The sequence below is a fragment of the Micropterus salmoides genome, unplaced genomic scaffold (genome assembly GCF_014851395.1).
Source record: "Micropterus salmoides isolate LMB-PRFRI ecotype aquatic unplaced genomic scaffold, ASM1485139v1 Ms_hic_scaffold_15, whole genome shotgun sequence".
Taxonomy (NCBI): Eukaryota; Metazoa; Chordata; class Actinopteri; order Centrarchiformes; family Centrarchidae; genus Micropterus; species Micropterus salmoides.
The window spans coordinates 26186672-26207137 of NW_024040596.1; the positions used below are offsets into that span (position 1 = coordinate 26186672).

The 20466-nt window shown below is 43.8% G+C and overlaps 1 long non-coding RNA gene across 2 annotated transcripts; it reads right to left on the reverse strand.

The window, feature by feature from the left end:
- Positions 1-1924: 1924 nt before the first annotated feature.
- Positions 1925-10791, reverse strand: LOC119904539. 2 transcript variants are annotated; one of them, XR_005444719.1, is made up of 7 exons: positions 9775-10791; positions 9610-9682; positions 9477-9518; positions 9279-9351; positions 9103-9162; positions 2233-9016; positions 1925-2126 (listed from the first exon to the last, which is right to left on the reverse strand). It is a non-coding gene; the product is annotated as an uncharacterized LOC119904539 (long non-coding RNA). The 2 variants fall into 2 exon arrangements; XR_005444718.1 differs by having other exon boundaries at positions 1925-9016.
- Between the last annotated feature and the right edge of the window lie 9675 nt (positions 10792-20466).

Consider the following 20466-nt stretch of genomic DNA (forward strand, 5'->3'; position numbering starts at 1 on the left):
TTTGGAATATTATGGCATCCATATATGCATCTAGTTCACTCAAAGACAGGGAAGAATGGTTTAGAACCAGTAAACTTACATTTTTTGATATGGAATTTGGCAAGTAAGAATAAAAGATTTGTTATGAAATAGTCCAACCTCCTTAAAACAAAATATCCAGAATGAGATGAGTCTGAATGAACTCCAACATGTCTGGCCAGAATTTCTGTGTGACAACAGTTCCAAAATAAATAGGACACATTTTCCTCTGCAGGTTTACAGAATGAACACTCACTATCAATATTCAGTTTATATCTTTTAAAGATTTTACTGGGTAGAACCGGTGAATCAATTTTAAACCAAACTTCAAGCAAATATTTAAAGGGTATCCCAAGGGCACACTCTCTATTATACTATTCCAATATGAATTTACATAAGGCATAGTCACAATGTCTTTTTGGAATAAACCACTAATTAGTTTTATATCTGGGATTTTGCTGATATTATAATTACACAATAAAAAAAAGTCCAGGTCACCAATGTTGGAAAAGATTGCATTTGGAATAAAGTTCCATAACGAAAATGGATTATTAATGAATTGTCTAAGCCAATTGATTTTGAAGGTGTTTTAAGGTCCAGAAAATTCAAACCCACACTGAGCAGTGTTCATAATCAGACTTTTTAACGTGAGTGTTTTTTCCACACAAATTAAACACGTCAATCCTTTGGTTCACACAGTGTCTTCATCCAAAGACAGAGCCAAGTGAGTGAGTCTGGATATGCCTTCTGCTTAAGATAGGAATATTCTACCTCTCAAAGATAAATCCTTTGGCAGCCAGTGGTTTAATTTGTGTGTTTTGTCAGGGATTGGGTTAAAATTTCACAGACTTCTTGCATTTGGGTGTTTGGAGATAACACTTCCAAGGTATGTTACCTGATCCATCACAGGGATATCACATAGAAGAGACATTATACTCTAACTGCCATTAGTTCACATTTTCGCAAGTTTAACTTCAAACCAGATGCCAGCGAGAAACCATGGATTAAATCTAATACATCTCTCAGGAAAACAGTGGTGTCATCGGCCAGCTGACTAATGTCTATTAGCTATAGTTATCCATTCCAAGACATAACTGTCCTGTTAGAGACCTGAAGAGCGAGGAGTTGTGAGGCAATCAAAAACAAGTAATGAGAAATTGGGCAGCCTCGCTTGATGCCACGTGACACACTGAATCTAGGCGAAGTGCCAAATTTCAGGTTTGACCGCACTACTGCCATTCTTATATAGGGTTCTGACAGTGCTGCAGAGACCATCTCCAAATCCAAGTTTTTTAAGGCCTTTCAAAATAAGTGTTCAAGTGAATCAAACGCCTTGTAAAAATAAAGTGTGAAACTATCATTAACAAGCACATTATAATCTAATATGTCCAGTACTAATCTAATTGCAATATGTCGTTTTCTCATGAACCCAGACTGACTCATCTGTTACAGTCCAACACTTTAAGTCTTAGCAAAAATAAGGGCAAAGATTTTATAATTGTTTATGAGAGTGACAGGGAAACACATTTTAACTCTAATGGGATCTCCTATGGATGGTGGTGTCATTTTCCAAGATACCTGATTGGTTAGTAGGCGGTGCTTTTATGGAGTTCTCTTATTTGGAACATAACCAGCTCCACAGCTGATTAGGGATTAAGCCTAAACTACCATGGCAATCTTCTCTGGTAAGAAGTGAAGAAGTAACCTTGTTAAGCTTGAATCCTGCTTCATGGTACAGACCCCAGATGTGACTAGTATGGAGGACCACAATCAAAAAATAGAAATTAAAAAATGCTCATAAAACATGGTGATGGTACGCACACCATATGCCATTGTTGGGGCCACGATCAGGTTTGGTTATTGGCTGAATATGTTAGGGATCACAGAAAGGACTCGTGAGCGGAAGTAGGCAGGCACACAGGCAGGACTTTATTTAAAGAGCTCAGAGATGGCAAAGGAGTTCGGGGGGCTGGCGGAGGAGAGTTTCCAGTCTCGGGGGGATCCGATTGCATAGTGTCAGGACGGGCAGGCAGACTGGCAGGCTGTGAGCAACGGGCTGGCGATCCAGAATACAGGCAGGCTGGCAGCGACACCGCACCAGGGTGGAACTGTGGCAGACAGGAAACAAGAGGATAGGCAAAGTCACAAAAAGGTATTTTAGTCAAACTAGGAAATTGGCCGGAGCAAAATACCACTGTAGGTAAACGGACGAACTGGCAACGAGTGGAGACTGAACCAGAGCTTAAGACTGGAGGCGTTGATGAGTTGATGAGTCCCAGGTGCGGAGTGCTGCAGGTGGAGAGAGGCCAGGCTCAGATACGCCCAATCACACACAGACATGGGACAAGAGACACATGACTGACAGAAACAACAGGGGCGGGGAAACGGAGAACAAAAGGAAAAAAGGGGAGAGAGACCAACCCATGACAGAATATCAATATCATTCTAGAAATATTAATAAAATTATTAATATCTATATGTATTAATTGTCATTAATAACTATGGGGCACCACCCTGGAATCAGGGACCAATAATGAAATATGAAATCGGTCTAAAAAGGACACCAGTAAATCCTCCCACACTGTAATTACATGACTGTGTTTGGAGCTGGTACTCATGGAATTCCCATTACAGTGCTCAAAGACTTAACCACAGAGGTTAGGGTGACGGGTCTGTAGTCGTTTAGTCCAGTGGTAATTGTTTTTTTTGGGGGGGACAGAGATGATTGAGGCTTTGATGCAGGCTGGCACATGGCATGTCTCCAGCGAGGTATTAAAAATGTCTGAACACCGGAGACAGCTGATTGGCGCAGTGCTTCAGGGTGGATGAGGAGACAGAGTCCGGCTCAGCTGCTTTGCGAGGTTTCTGCCTCCTGAACAGTCTGACATCCCTCTCCAGGATGTTGAGAGGGGTAGGAGGTGGAGGATGAGATAGAGGACTGTGGCCGATCAGTGGTGTGATGGGGGATGGTGTCAGGTCTGTCCCATTGTCTTTCAAAACGACATTTCATCATTGGCAAGGCTTGAGTCGTTCATGGGGTGGGAGGATTTAGGTTTGTAGCTGGTGATCTGAAGCCTCTATAGACAGAAGCATCATTATTTGAGAACTGGTGCTGTAATCTTTCTGCGTACAGCTGTCTCACATCTCACCCTGGTGCATGTTGGTATGCAGCTGTCCTCACAGAAATTGATATAGGACGTCACAGCCTCTGCATACTCCCCCAGGTTGTTGGTAACAGACCTGAAAACATCCCAGTCAGTGCAGTCCAAACACGCCTGGAGGTTCTCTACAGCTTCACTGGTCCACTGCTTTGATGTCCTTACTACAGGTTTACAGTGTTTTAATTTTTCTCTGTAAGCAGGAATCAAGTGAACCATTGTGTGGTCAAAGTGTCCCAGTAGAGCTCGAGGGACAGTGTGATACGCACTGCTAACTGTGGTGTAGTGATCCAAAGTGTTACCCTCTCTGGTTGGTCACTTTTGGTGCTTTTCCATCACCAATACCAGCTTGACTCGCCTCAACTCGCTTTGCGCTTCATTTTCCAATGCAGATAGCACCTCCACAATAGTACCTGGTCATCATACCGACGCAGCAGGAAACTGCCGTGACGTAATCTTCTATGCGATAAACACCTGAGAGACACACACACACACACACACACACACACACACACACACACACACACACACACACACACACACACACACACACACACACACACACACACACACACACACGACAATGGAGGAAATCAAGTGAATGCTGTTTTTGATCCTCGGCTTTCTCACAGCATGAAGACAAATGTTGTTTCAGGAGAAGCTGAAGGCACCAAAATGAAACGCTGCTGAAAAACAACCGTAGAGTTTGGGAATTACTACAGAGTTCAGACTACGAGACGACCCCGGGTTTTCAAAGCCAACGCAAGAGAGTAAGTTATGCTAATGTAGCTAACATTTGAACTCGCATGTCATTCAAAGGTTGTGTGTTTTAAATTGTTCACATGTATTATTACAGCTGCTACATAAAAGACATGGTGACACAAGTTTACGACTTAGTAGTCCTCGCTGTTATAAGTGAGCTTTAGCTTTCCAAAAGCCAGCCTACAGAAAACAAAACTCTCAAGCAGAGTGTGCCCACAGAATTAATGTTAAACTTAAACATTTACCATCCTCCATCAGAGACTCCAACAAACTGGTGGCCGAGTCAAGTCCACCCTCCCTCCCGTTGCTCGCCAGTCTATGGCCGTAGATACCGTCCATCTGTTCATACCACTTCCAGCTTTTTCGGCTTGAACCACTGTGTCCTTTACAGCTCTGTAGTCACTTTTCAGTTTTCTTTACTTTTCCCTACATTGCTGGAATGTCCTTTTGTAGCCGTGTGTGGACAGCACACTTCTTGATACACTTTTTCGTACCTCATTGCCCCATCAAGCTCTCGCTGGATCCTCTCGTCGGCAACTAAACAATGGAAAGTCTGCACCTCCTCGTTTGATGGAGGAGGAGGAGTCTCCTCTGGCCAAACTATTTAAAAATGGCGGAGTTGTTCATGGTTACTCCGTCTGGAACGCACAATGACGCAGTGAATAGTGACGATTCTCTCATCAGCAGTCTGCCGTGTTTTCACCTCAGTATAGTATCGCCTCAGCTCGCTTAGAACCTCAATGAAGGTAATAGGAAAAGTACCTGGAAGCAGGTACATGTACAACTTTTCCGCAATGGAAAAACAAACAAAGTCGAGCGTCCTCCCTGTCGTCTCACCACATGAACAGCGGAAAGTGAAGCCTTGACCAAAGTGTCCAAAATTTCCACTGACATGAGAAAAGTCGGAATTAAATCTACTGGTGGTGTTCTCCTGATGTTTGAGCTCTTCTCTGGTAAAAGAACTCTGGGTATCACGGCGCCCTCTTGTTTGTTCCGCCGCTAAAAGTGGTACTGCAGCCTGGACGGTAAGTGCTACAGCTGCGAAACTCATAGGGTAGCTCCACACCCCTGCAAGTACCTCAAGTGCAAAAATTCACACACTTCTACCTCTAGGGGACGCTATACACAAGGTAATTGTGATTGGGCTTGGAACTCACACTCACACAGGCGCATATCAAAAACCTTACATTTATGCGTTCGGGGGATCCAGCTGAATCTCATGGTATAGGCCAGGCCCATTTCTGCCACATTGCCATAACTGAAATCTATTTTTAGAAAGCTGATGAAGGTTTGTGCTCCCCCAGATTGATACTCAAAAAACTGTTGGAATTATAAACTAACAAATGTTTGTGAAAAATACTAAAATCAGGAAGTGACGTCATATCTTACATTTGGCTAGTGTGCCATGGCCCCCTGATGGGCTGTACAAAATTTGGTGCTACTGGCCCCTAAGTGGCGCTATTTAACAAATAATTGTTCCTCTATAACCTCAATCCGCATTGACATGAAACTTGAGCCGAAATTGTTCAGAATGGTCCCCTGACTCCATAGACCAAAAGTTCACCCAAATATGCCCACTTGGTGGCGCTGTTACTGCAGATCAAAGACATAAAAAATCCCATTGACTTTCATTTTATATCTCCATAACCACAAGTCCAATTGATTCAAAATTTTGGACATTTGTTCCCCATGGGCCCCTGATGACACCTCAAAATCTTGGTGCAATTCGGCTTATAGGTGGTGCTATAATCAAAGCTCAAATACTGTGGTGAAAATCCTATTGTATTGAATGGGATTTGGAACCAAAGGACAGATTCTTACTATAGTGTCTGATTTTGTCAGCCCACCAGAGACAAATTCCACTAAATAGTCATCGCCACCGGTGTCTCCATTAATCTCATCAGTAAGATCTCCTAAATAGGGCCCAGTCTCTGGTGTCCAGTCGTCTGCCTTTGACACAAACGGCAAACTGTCTGTGCCAGCATACAGACGACGCTCGTCGAGTCTGAAGTCTTTTGAGGACGAGTCTCAAGTCGAGTCTGAAGTCACTGTGTGTGTGTGTGACTTAAGTCGCACTCGAGTCCGAGTCTCTAACTCAAGTCCCCATCTCTGGGTTCATGTACGCACCGTCATACATTAACGACAGGGTGTTGGGAGGGAGGAATTGTTTTGACTACAGACATGCAGCACGAAGCGAGGGTAGTGTAATCAAAAGGATCCATACTGGTACATCCGATGAATACTTTGCGGTATGCTAAGCAGGCTTTGTGCAGGACATCGTTTATTCCATATGACCTCAGCTCTGCCTGAAAATTAAACGTTTCATCGCAAACTGTGTCATACCATTCAAGGAGTTTTGCTCTTTCACAGTCAGACATACTGTTATAGCTGTAAAAATGCAAATCAGAGTATGAACCAACATAATTAACATTCTCTGGAGTGTTGAAAAGATGTGGAAAAATTTATTTTGAATGTGAATCTGAAAAACCCATAGCGGAAGGTGTTTTAGACAAGCGCATAGGGAGAAAGCAGTAGGAATCCATCTCTGTCTGAATGCAACATCAAGCATCAAAAGCTTTGCTACCTCATTATTAGCTTTGGTGTTATACCCTGTTTTGTGAAATAATCAAGCAAAATGTAGTTGTCAAACCCTGATGCGTTGTGGGTGTAATTTTTATATTTTGGTTGCCTGTATTTTTTCACAAAGAGGTCAACACAGTCTACTCCTGAGGCACACCAGCGCTCGTTCTCAAAATCAATGGCACATACGAACATGGCCTCGTGCTTACGGGTCAAGTGTTTGTGTTTCAAAGTCATAAAACACATTTAGTCTGGGGCGTTGAACATCTAATGCTAAATCACCCCCACAATGACCACAACTCCTCCTCCGGCATGTGTGTCCTACACCGCCTGTTTTTACAGAAAAATGAAAACCACAGTCCTTGCAATATTTATCACATAAAGTAAAGCCCTTGTACTTTTCTGAATCTCACGGTTTTGTCTGTTAAAACAATCTGATCTGTATATGCGGCCACAGTCTGAACAAATGCCTGTAGTACTCTGCACATGACATCAGAAAAGCACATGTTGCAAAAATATTTACATTTATGGCAATCTTTGTTTGAGTAGCATTTGTGGCAGAAATCACAAACATAAGAACTCCCGAAAAATGAAAGTTTTTTTTTTTTCTCTCTCTTTTTTTTCTGTCAGGTAAAAGTGATCGTTGTGCAGATACAGCCATACTGTCTTCTGGTGATTTTGTTCTCGCATATGATACAAATCCTTTCTTTGTGCCTTGATTGTGATGAAACACGATAATTTTAACATCCAAAAAGCGTTCAAATTTGGACACATCAGACAGGGCAACTTCATGGTCTGCATTAAACCCTGTCTGGAGTTGCTGTGCATGCTGGCCAAGTTGTACTTTAGACAGGTGAGGGTACAGAGCAGGAGACGCACTAAGAAAAACAAAGGTTGTTGTCAGCGTTTGTAGGGACATATAGGCATGCTGCTTTCTTTTGACAAATGTAATCATTTATTTCATTAGGGATATTCCCTAATTTGAGCCGCAACCCTCCTCCCCCGCGCTTGTTGATGGCCACTGTAACAACAATATCCAAATCACTGTCAGATCTCATTCTGGAATTACTCTACATAATTTGTTCAACTTCATTCAGAAATGTCAAAGCATTATAGTCAGCAGCATTTAGAACACAACACGTATCGTTCGCCATGGATGGTCTTCTCAAGACCACATTTAGCTGACTGTCAGGAGCAGCTGCTCTTGATGAAAAATCAACAATTTCTGTTAACTGATGTTTTAGAGCATGCAATAACTCGCACTTATATTCTTATTTCCACACCGTTAAATTTTTTTCTCTCTGTAATATTAAACCCCCGCCATGCCCCTGCCTTTTGTATGAGTTCAGACAATTCTTTGCTGTAACGCTGGCTTTGATCAGGTATATTTGTTTTGGAGCCGAATTGAATATTTTGTCTCTCAGACACAGAATTACCCCCAGTGTGTGAAGTGCGAAATGCATATGCCTGTGAAGGTTGATCTTCACCTGTTTGCGCAGGGGGACTATGTATACGTGTGGAGAAGGAACTGCGTCCTCTGGTTAAATATCATCTGAGACGTTCCCGTTCAAAACACCAATGTTGTGCAAATGATGAAGAGTTTCAGCCGCTGTCATTTCCATATCATAGTTGTCATCATCAAAACAGTTTCCAAATCGGACAGAGACTGATCGTATGCCACCGATGCATCCCAGAGCTCTTTTTCTACATCTTCTAAATCTGAGTGGATGGCCTTATGGTTAAATTCCATCTTTCTCAATTACATCTGAAGTACTAGCAAAATTCGATCATCACCTCCAACTCGTTGCTTGTTACTGGGGAGACTCGTTTTTGATGAAATGATTTGCACAGGCGTTTCCAACTCATGATTAAAGACGCTACTAAACAGAATGGGGGGGGGGGAAATCTGACACAGTATAATTTGTTAGTCTTTTGAATTTTAAGAGATAATCTATTTTAGCTTTTAACTCTAAAGTCTCCTTCCTAAGTCGCATACTCTCATTTCTAATTTGCTGATGGGTTTTTAACATTAAAAACGCTATCTGAGTAGAATTAGAGATTTTGTGAACCGGTTAGTGTGCAAATTGGCTTTTTTAGAGTAACCAGTCGCTGATACACTCCTGCCGGCAATGTTACCATGGGTTGATGAATTGGCTGTTTGGCAGTTACAGATATGTTGGAAGGCTTACTATGAGTTGTCATCTGTTCATCAGGAAAACCGCGTGCATGCCATGATTGGAGTTCATCTTCGGTCCACGCGTGCAATTTAAATGATAAAGCAAGGGAATCCAAAGGTTGAGAAACACTGGCGGTAGCCGTTTCAACCAATTGCTCGTCTTCCCTCCAATTCACATCCTGTGCATCAGTCCAAACCGTTAACAATCCGTTAACAGATGATTCTAGCAGACCAACAGCAACAATTTGAGCCAGGCGATAAAGTTGGAGGGTGTCCGGATAGACCTCAGCAGGGATCGATGGTGACGAGGGAGCGCTGTTTTCTTTTTGATCACAGGAAAAAAACAAAACAAATTTATTATTTATACACTCCTATTCTTAAACTCTAAAGTAAACTGTAGATACATACCTCTCTCCTGTGTGTCCTCTATGACAATGATTTCCAATTCAGCATAGTCTGGCTCTATTGCTGTGGAGGGATACAAGTAAAAACAGTAAACATATGAATAAAACAAATGAGATGATTTAATACGCATACAGTTTCTCTATATGTGATAAAAATAAATGTGCATATATGTAGCATACCTTCAGACTCGGGAAGACCTGTTGCCCCACGGGGAATCATTTCTGCACCCATTTTGTGTCACAGCGGGGTCTTCTTTGATCAACAAACAGGGCATAGGAGACAGTTAATGGCTAAAAAACCACACAATTTACACATAATTATATTTATTGCAAACTGAGAAAGAATATTAACTACGTCAAATTTAAAACATAACATACCATCGTGCGCCGGTCGTTCTCCGTCAAATAAGTGATGTTCTTCTAGAATACATTAAATAGTTTGAGTTTACGAATCTCTGGGCATGTATTAAAACACATCACTAGTTAACACAAATACGCCCCCCCTTTTTACCTTAAGAAATGAGCTATCCGCTGTCTCCTGCCTGCCGCATCATCACGGTTTGAGACATCGATGCAATTCAGAGCTATTTGAAGAAAAACTTTTTTATATTAAAAAGATCAGATAAAATAGCCAATACAAGCAACACACCAATATAGTTAATTTGAGTGTACCTACCAGCAACAAGACACATCTTGGATTGGAGTTGAAGTGAGACACAGCAGCAAACAGCAACAGAGTTTCTGACTATAAAAGTGGTGCTTTGTGGGGATATCTTCAACCTTCTTGTAGTCAAAACACAACCCTTTTTACACACCTATCTTATTTACAACCTTTTTGTTGTTTCTGAACCAATCATGTCAAGGCATCTCTGGACAGGATCAGGAAGAGAGACCACCCGTTTAGATTTAGTCTAATAAATCACAAATATACGCCTACATAGACCTACTATTTTGCTGAAATAGAATTTTATCAATCAACATTTATAAGAAAAACAGATCTTATCTATTCAAACTCATAACAGCCTTTTTTATAACCGATGTAAAAAGCACTGCCTCTGAACTGCGGACTAGTCGGGATATAAAGGATATATTTAAATAAACATCATCTGTTTTCAGAATCCACACAAGATGTGTTACAAATGATATAATTTACATGTAATGACCTGAAGATTGAAATTAAACCTCATTTGCTGCGATACGCAACCATTTTGTCTGTATATAGAGATAACAGAACGTATCACGTAGGATACTATAGTAGGCCTATAGGATGAGATAAAAACATGTTTTGTTTCTACATCCGAAATTACACTTTGTTAAGCCATCAGATATCCGACTTTTAACAGTGGCAGTAACACACTCACATGTCTGCTTCACACATAAATCCGCCCCGATTCACTAACTGCGTTTGCTGGCGTTTGCTCTTTGCAACATCTAAGACCTACATTTTCACCACATAGGCTGTAGACAAAAGTATTTTACAATAATCAGACACACCACTTTCTACATCCAACAATTACTCTTTCATCTTAAGCCGAAAGATGACTGCTGTTGACAGGCTGAGGGGGTCACTTACTATTCTCTCAATCCATCAGAAGGTTTGCTGCATCATACAGCTAAAAGCGGATCTTCAACCATAATAACAAATGCTCCATATAGTGCCTTTCTAGTCTTTTCGACCACTCAGTGCTTTTACACTACATCTGCATTCACCTTTCACACTCAAATTCATTCACTGAGCCTAAAGGCGGATTTATACTCCTGCGTAGGGGCTATGTACGTAGCTACGCCGTAGGCTAGCACGTAGCCAGGCATTTAGACTTGTGTGTAAGTGTCTGTGTCGTTCTGCAGTTACACCTCCAACGGTAGGTGGCGGTGGGGTTTATATACACATGTACATATACACAGTGGGATCGCACTGTGTTGACTTTCTTCGCTGTTGTGAGTAGCCACTCGTGGTGTTGCAAGCAATGGCGACTGAAACTGAGTGGATTATGTTGGAGCTGATCAATGTTGAACAGCAGCTACTTCTACTGAAATTACTAAAACGCAGAAACGAGAGAAGGCGTCGGAGAAGAGGCATGTACGACCGTTGAACAGGTTGAGGCAGACAGAGGGAGAATTTTCTGTGTTGGTTCGGCCACTGAGAGACATTGACAAGGAAATGCATTTCAGATATTTTCGGATGTCGGCAGTTAGATTTGACGATTTGGTTTGTCGTGTACAGCCATTGATCGTACATCAGTCTACGCACAGTATCCCGTGGACATCAGACAGACTGGCAGTCACCCTTTGGATTTTAGCTTCAGGTTGAAGCCAGCAGGCCGTAGCAGCTAGCTACAAACTGTCGTCAAGCACAGTGTCGTCCATAATTTCGGAGGTCTGTAAAGCGTTGTGGGAAGCACTACAGCCAGAGTTCCTTCCCTGCCCTTCAGCCGCCCAATGGGATGCTATTGCAGCTGATTTTTGGCGACTATGGAACTTTCCAAACTGTGTTGGCAGCGTAGACAGAAAGCATGTCAACATAAAGGCACCACCGCACGCCGGGAGCGACTACTTCAACTACAAGGGCGCACACTCCATTGTTCTGATGGCTACCTGCGATGCTAGATATCGCTTTACCATGGTGGATGTCGGGGGTTATGGACGGGAAAGTGACGGGGGTATCTTCAGGGAGAGTTGATTTGGTTCTATGCTTCTTGAACAAAAACTGAACCTTCCCCCACCAGGAACAGGAGTACCACTCCCATACGTGATTGTTGGTGATGCTGCATTCCCCCTGCACAACAACCTCATGCGTCCCTTTCCAGGTATGTCACAGACAAAAGCGATTTCATGTAGTAGTACTGTACTTCGTGTGTGTGTGTGTGTGTGTGTGTGTGTGTGTGTGTGTGTACTGTGGATATAGAAGGTCTACACACCCCTGCTGAAATGCCAGGTTCTTGTGATGTAAAATAATGAGACATCTCATTGTTGAAAGATATCAGTCAGGAGAAGGGTACAGAGAATTTCCAAAGCATTAGATATACCACACAATAAAGGCAGAAAAAGTTCTGACATGATTTATCTCTCATTATTTTACATCACAAGAACCTGGCATTTTAACAGAGGAGTGTAAACTTTTTATATTCACTGTATGTGTCTCTGTGTACATTTACCTATATATAGATCTGTAAAATGCCTATATACACACATTAAATCGTACAGACCCTTCATAGTGTCTGCATACTGTAAGAAAAATGTCCTACATCATAGCTACATTGGCATGCAGTGACTGCCTATTCATTAATACTTTCTGTTTTGCTACACAGGGACAAACTTGACCAGGGATAAGCAGACCTACAACCACCGTCACTCAACAGCGTGGCGGGTAATTGAGAATGCACTTGGGATTTTGGTGGCAAGGTGGAGAATCCTTGGGCGGTCACTGGAATGTCACCCAGACAAGGCAGTGAACATTGTCAAAGCTTGTGCTGCTCTACACAACTTCCTGGCCCACACTGAGACCAACACGCCTGTCTGCAGATACATCCCTGCTAATTTTGCAGACTCTGACACTGCTGGGTCACCACAGGTGACACTAGGCGAGTGGAGGAGAGTAGTGGCAGGGGACACAAATCTTCTGGAACCACTAGATCCACGTCACCTGTCAAGGGCTCGTTCCACCAGAGCTGCAATAGGTGTGCGGAATGACCTGATGGCCTTCTTTCAGTCACCTAATGGTCTTGTGCCATGGCAGGAGAAGATAGTGTGCCATCTTGGACAGTAAATTGTATGTATGTTAAAGAAATGATTCTGACATGCAACCTTGTAAATAAAGACCTGGTTTGAAATCTTGTGTTATTTATTTTCTGTCACACTGCAACAACACAACAGCAAGAACAAATGTTGAATATATTAAATTAAATCTTCAAATAAACTGAAATGCAAACTAAATAGAAAAGGCACAAACTGTATACTGCTAGTGTAGTAAATAAGACCTGTTATTGTTCTATTATAAAAAAAAAAGAGGCACACACTATTTACAAAAGGCACAAACTATATACAAATGAAAGTGGATACAGTGCAAAGTATCATAGTCCTCATTTCGGAGTGTTCATTGAGGTTGCTGCCGCTCGAACAGGAGCTTGTACACATCGAACATTGCCTGTGGTCTGTACTCCTCTGGCAGTCTCCGCAGCATATCCGCAACAGTGTGTCCAAACCTGGCACTCTTATCGTTGCCCTTGGTAAGTGTCTTTTGTAATTCCAACCGCTGTGCTTCCAACTCCAGAATCTGTTTTTGGATGCTACAGTCCTCCTGGTCCTTCCTCTTCCTTTTCTGTTGGATCCTTGGGCTGGGGGGAAAGAGGAGTTGGCCGGGGGGGACAGAGGGGTGTGGTGGCGGGACTGGTGATCATCACTGCAGGATGTAGACTCGCTGCAAGATGAACTACCAGCTGGTCCCGCAGCAGCTGAAGCAGAGGAGTTAGAGTTGCTGGAATTGCTCCCATCCTGCATTGTTTCAGAAATAAATATTTTAGTTAGTCTTGGCATTTTTACCATCATATAGGGGATGCATCAAGTGCATATGCACAGAAAGGCAGAGCAAATAAGATGGCAAATGTCTGGTAACGTTAGCATTTCCTGTAGAAAAGGGCTATGGTAGCATTGTTAGCTTGTTAGCTAGCCTAACACAATGCAGAGGTTTACGACACAAAGACACGATATATTTACCTTATTGTTGTAATTTGACTCCGTTTCCCGGTGCTTCACGTGGGGTGCCAACCCAGACAAAAACATATAAAAGGCAGAGACTTTTTTTCCGCCTCGGTCCCCACTCTTCGTGGCAATTTTTTTGCGGAGGCGAACGTACTTGTCCCTCAAGTTTTTCCATTGCCTCACACATTCCGCCACCTCCAAACCCACGTTCGAGGAAATTTCTCTCCACGAATTTGTTGCCAGCTGACAGTCTTTATAATTTACCGAAGAAGAGTCGTACAAATGCGTGTACTTGCTGATTTCCTCTACCAAACGGTCCTCGACTTGATCCATGTTTGCTTTCTTCACTGATGGAAAATCAACTGAAATTGAAACAGGCGAAGAAGTACAGGCCGGAAATGCTAGCAAGTCGACCAATCACAGTGCTTACGGTCTGCGTCGCCTCGACGTGTAGTTACATTTTTGAGGAGGTGCACGTCAGGCGATGTCGTAGCCTCTGTGTTGCCCCATAGCCTACGCTGTCGATTCGACGCAGAAGTATAAATTACGCTTAAGTGCTCAAACATAAACTAACATTCACACACACTCATGGAACAGCAATTCGGGGTTCAGCATCTTGCTCAAGGACACGTAGCCTGGAGGAGCTGGGGACTGAACCGCTGACCTTCCAATTAACAGACAACCCGCTCTATCTCCTCAGCCACAGCAGCCCTAATACACTTGTGTCAAGCCGACGCCAGGATCCCTTCCTATTCTCTCACCACTTCAAAAAATATCTGTATCTGAAGGATATCTATGTAACTTGGAGGTCAAAGTCTTAAAAAACTTGAGTAAAGAAATGTGCTTTAGCACAGTATCGATAATCCCTACACCTTTTCTTTAACTGTTAACCCTCTTACCTATGCTGAATAATTAAGCTTCTGGGCCAAACGGTTTTCCTGCTGAATTCTACAAGGAATTCTGTGAAATACTTGTGCCCACATTCTATAGGATGGAAATGCAAATTAGGGGTACTTGCAAGTTGCCTCCAACAATGAACTCTAATATCAGCCTGCTCCTTAAACCAGACAAAGAACCGACACTCCCGTTCCAGTTAGCGCCCAATATCACTTATTAACGCAGATCTTAAAATCATCTGCAAAACGCTAGCAAGAAGGCAAGAGAAGGTCACTCCTGGTATAATACACCTCGACTAAACAGGATTTATTAAGGGCGGGCACTCCAATAACAATACATACAGGCTACTTGATGTAATAGACTACGACCTGAGAACTACAGTTGTTTCTTTAGATGCAGAGAAAGCATTTAACGGGGTAAATTGGAAATTTCTATTTGCTACTTTAAATAATTTTGGATTTGGAAACTCAGTTCCCCAAGAGCTTCTGTCAGGACAAATGATCATACTTCTCCAAACTTTAGTCTTCAGAGGGTTACCAGGCAGGGTTGCCGACTTTCTCCCTCACTATTCGCTATTTTTATAGAACCACTAGCAGCCGCTATCATAATTTTTATCGAAATAAAACTATTAAAGGAATTTAAACAGAAAATGTACACCACAAGATAATCATACTTACAGATAAATTCTCATTCATCTCAGACTACTCCATTAACTGGAGTAAATCCATAGTTTTACCCATAATGTGTGAGTATATCTTCCACACTGCTAAAGTCTGGGAATAATAAATATCTGGGTGTGAATATTTCCTCCAGGCTGTCAGAATATACACTACCGTTCAAAAGTTTGGGGTCACCCAAACAATTTTGTGTTTTCCCGAAAAGTCACACTTATTCACCACCATACGTTGTGAAATGAATAGAAAATGGAGTCAAGACATTGACAAGGTTAGAAATAATGATTTGTATTTGAAATAAGATCTTTTTTACATCAAACTTTGCTTTCGTCAAAGAATCCTCCATTTGCAGCAATTACAGCATTGCAGACCTTTGGCATTCCAGCTGTTAATTTGTTGAGGTAATCTGGAGAAATTGCACCCCACGCTTCCAGAAGCAGCTCCCACAAGTTGGATTGGTTGGATGGGCACTTCTTGCGTACCATACGGTCAAGCTGCTCCCACAACAGCTCAATGGGGTTCAGATCTGGTGACTGCGCTGGCCACTCCATTACCGATAGAATACCAGCTGCCTGCTTCTGCTCTAAATAGTTCTTGCACAATTTGGAGGTGTGTTTAGGGTCATTGTCCTGTTGTAGGATGAAATTGGCTCCATTCAAGCGCTTTCCACTGGGTATGGCATGGCGTTGCAAAATGGAGTGATAGCCTTCCTTATTCAGAATCCCTTTTACCCTGTACAAATCTCCCACCTTACCAGCACCAAAGCAACCCCAGACCATCATATTACCTCCACCATGCTTAACAGATGGCGTCAGGCATTCTTCCAGCATCTTTTCATTTGTTCTGCATCTCACAAACGTTCTTCTTTGTGATCCAAACACCTCAAACTTGGATTCATCCGTCCACAACACTTTTTTCCAGTCTTCCTCTGTTCTTTTGCCCATCTTAATCTTTTTCTTTTATTGGTCAGTCTCAGATATGGCTTTTTCTTTGCCACTCTGCCCTGAAGCCCAGAATCCCGCAGCCGCCTCTTCACTGTAGATGTTGACACTGGTGTTTTGCGGGTACTATTTAATGAAGATGCCAGTTGGGGACCTGTGAGGCGTCTGTTTCTCAAACTAGAGACTCTAATGTACTTATCTTCTTGCTCAGTTGTGCAACGCGGCCTCCCACTTCTTTTTCTACTCTGGTTAGAGCCTGTTTGTGCTGTCCTCTGAAGGGAGTAGTACACACTGTTGTAGGAAATCTTCAATTTCTTAGCAATGTCTCGCATGGAATAGCCTTCATTTCTAAGAACAAGAATAGACTGTCGAGTTTCAGATTAAAGTTCTGTTTTTCTGGCCATTTTGAGCGTTTAATTGACCCCACAAATGTGATGCTCCAGAAACTCAATCTGCTCAAAGGAAGGTCAGTTTTGTAGCTTCTGTAACGACCTAAACTGTTTTCAGATGTGTGAACATGATTGCACAAGGGTTTTCTAATCATCAATTAGCCTTCTGAGCCAATGAGCAAACACATTGTACCATTAGAACACTGGAGTGATAGTTGCTGGAAATGGGCCTCTATACACCTATGTAGATATTGCACCAAAAACCAGACATTTGCAGCTAGAATAGTCATTTACCACATTAGCAATGTATAGAGTGTATTTCTTCAAAGTTAAGACTAGTTTAAAGTTATCTTCATTGAAAAGTACAGTGCTTTTCCTTCAAAAATAAGGACATTTCAATGTGACCCCAAACTTTTGAACGGTAGTGTACATTGCTAAACAACACGACTTTACTTGAATCAACAGAGGATGACCTTGTGCGATGGACATCATTGCCCATATCACTCATGGGAAGAGTCTCCACCAATAATGATGGTCCTACCTAAAATCAATTACCTGTTTTCAGTGTTACCCACCTAACCCTCTCCTGTCTGGTTTATATCACTGGACTTAAACATCTCTAAATGTTTGTGGAAAAATAAACCCCCACGAATCAGTTTAAAAACTCAAAAGCAAAAGATTGAGGTGGTTTAGAAATGCCAAATCTTTCTCATAACTTACTGTCCAATAGACTACAATATATCTCAAAATGGATCAATCAAAGCCCCCTGGACCACTCATGGATGGGGGTCTGTGGTTTTCCCGGCTGCGGGGGGGGCGATGGTTAGATTGGTAGCAGGGTAATGTTGGTTGGCTCACCTTTATGTCGTTATTGACTTGTGTGTTTGTCGGGGGTTGGGGCGTCAGGTGCCGGCCTGGACTGGGCTGGTGTGCAGCTCTGTCCTGCATACATGCTGTGCATCCTAGGAATTCTCCTGTGTTATCGCTGAGAAAAGTTGTCTACGCCCACCCACAGTGTGGGCCTCTTCTACATCCGCACCTTGTGTAGACAACTTTTCTTAGTGCAGCGCAGAGGGGTAAACCCAATAGCAATAGCTCTAGAGGGCGAAGCCTATACGAAATAGAACACACTGTACATCTAACACATCCTAGATCTGAATAAATGAATGAAATAATCTCATTAAATACTCCTTTCTTTACATAGTTGAATGTGCTGACAACAAAATCACACAAATTATCAATGGAAATCAAATTTATCAACGCATGGAGGTCTGGATTTGGAGTCACACTCAATATCAAAGTGGAAAACCACACTACAGGCCGATCCAACTTTGATGTAATGTCCTTAAAACAAGTCAAAATGAGGCTCAGTAGTGTGTGTGGCCTCCATGTGCCTGTATGACCTCCCTACAATGCCTGGGCATGCTCCTGATGTGGTGGCGGATGGTCTCCTAAGGGATCTCCTCCCAGACCTGGACTAAAGCATCCACAAACTGTCTGTGGTGCAATGTGCCGTTGGTGGATGGAGACTTTATGTCCCAGATGTGCTCAGTTGGATTCAGGTCTGGGGAACGGGTGGGCCAGTCTATAGCATCAATGCCGTCCTCTTGCAGGAACTGCTGACACACTCACACTCACATGGTCTAGCATCCTCTTGCATTAGGAGGAACCCAGGGCCAACCGCACCAGCAAATGATCTCACAAGGGGTCTGAGGATCTCATCTCGGTACCTAATGGCAGTCAGGCTACCTCTGGCGAGCACATGGAGGGCTGTGCGGCCCCCCAAAGAAATGCCACCCCACACCATTACTGACCCATTGCCAAACCGCTCATGCTGGAGGGTGTTGCAAGCAGCAGAACATTCTCCACGGCGTCTCCAGACTCACGTCTGTCACATGTGCTCACTGTGAAGAACACAGGGCGCCAGTGGCGAATTTGCCAACCTTGGTGTTCTCTGGCAAATGCCAAACGTCCTGCACGGTGTTGGGCTGTAAGCACAACCCCCTGTGGTTGCAGCATACCACCCTCATGGAGTCTGTTTCTGACTGTTTGAGCAGACACATGCACATTTGTGGCCTGCTGGAGGTCATTTTGCAGGGCTCTGGCAGTGCTCCTCCTGCTCCTCCTTGCACAAAGGCGGAGGTAGCGGTCCTGCTGCTGGGTTGTTGCCCTCCTACGGCCTCCTCCACATCTCCTGATGTACTGGCCTGTCTCTGGTAGCGCCTCCATGCTCTGGACACTACGCTGACAGACACAGCAAACCTTCTTGCCACAGCTCGCATTGATGTGCCATCCTGGGTGAGCTGCACTGCCTGAGCCACTTGTGTGGGCTGTAGACTCCGTCTCATGCTACCACTAGAGTGAAAGCACCGCCAGCATTCAAAAGTAACCAAAACATCAGCCAGGAAGCATAGGAACTGAGAAGTGGTCTGTGGTCACCACCTGCAGAACCACTCCTTTATTGGGGGTGTCTTGCTAATTGCCTATAATTTCTACCTGTTGTCTATTCCATTTGCACAACAGCATGTGAAATTGATTGTCAATCAGTGTTGCTTCCTAAGTGGACAGTTTGATTTTCACAGGAGTGTGATTGACTTGGAGTTACATTGTGTTGTTTAAGTGTTCCCTTCATTTTTTTGAGCAGCAACGGTGAGACCTGGCCTTCAGCACCCAGCTGTCTAAAGAGCAGAAGATTTCCTGTCGGAAAAGAAGAGCAATGTCTTAAAGCAAGTCTGCCCAAGCGGGGCGGGATGCCGCTACATCGGTACGGGTGTCCGTGACACAGGCTTCGTCCTGCAAGGACCTCCATCCCCCATGCTGGGTGCGCCTCGGACCAAAGCACGCAGGCCGAGTTGTTGAACAAATGCTGTCTGTCCCTGTCTCAGTCGAACCAGCCACACCAAACACACATTTCCCACACTGTGTGAGCCAGGTGCTGTTAGCCAAGTGGCTAATCTGCAGCTTCAAGCTCAAAGCAACAAGCTGTACACTCTCTGTTCACGATCAGAGGTCCCTTCACACACCCCTCCCCACAGAAACACATTATGCACGTCCCTCCCCCCGACAGAGCCCAACTGCGGGTTCGTGCGTGACCACGGCATCACCGACGCAGTCCCCACCTGCATCCAGAGGTGTGTGACAGACTGTATTGTGCGCTGTACATGTGTGATGTACGGCATCAAGTATGTGCCAAACACGTTACGCACGGCAGGCGACAGTGACGCTGGGGAGAATTGTGTTTCTTGTAAACTACATGACCTAGTGTTGCACTTCACAGGCAGCTGCTCTTGAAATTATGAAGAAAGCTGCTGTTTCTCACTTCCCCACATTGTGTGAGCCAGCTGTGTGTTAGTCAAACAGCTAACAAGCAGCCTGGGCTTGCTGCAAAGCTGCACATCCTTCTCTCCTTGCTCCCCTCCCTGACATGGTCAGGTGGCTGGGCCCACATGTATGCCTTCCCTTGCCGGTCGAGTGGCGCGGTGATGAGGCCCTGCCTCCCTCCACTCACCAGGGGAGTGGCATAACACGGACAGGCTGCAGCTGGCTTCATGCTGTCTGGCTCTGATGCAACAAGCATAATATTTCCTCCTCGGCCCGCCGCTGTCTCTACGAAGTCAGTGGGCGCTGTCACACTGCGTGGACCAGCTGCAGGCCTTCGTGCAGCCTGGCTCCAATGTCGCAAGCAGACCATTACCTCTGTTGCCTGTGGATTCCCTGCCTCCAGCGGTTGCTGGCGGGACAGCCGTGGAAACTCCCCTAGAGGGGGGAT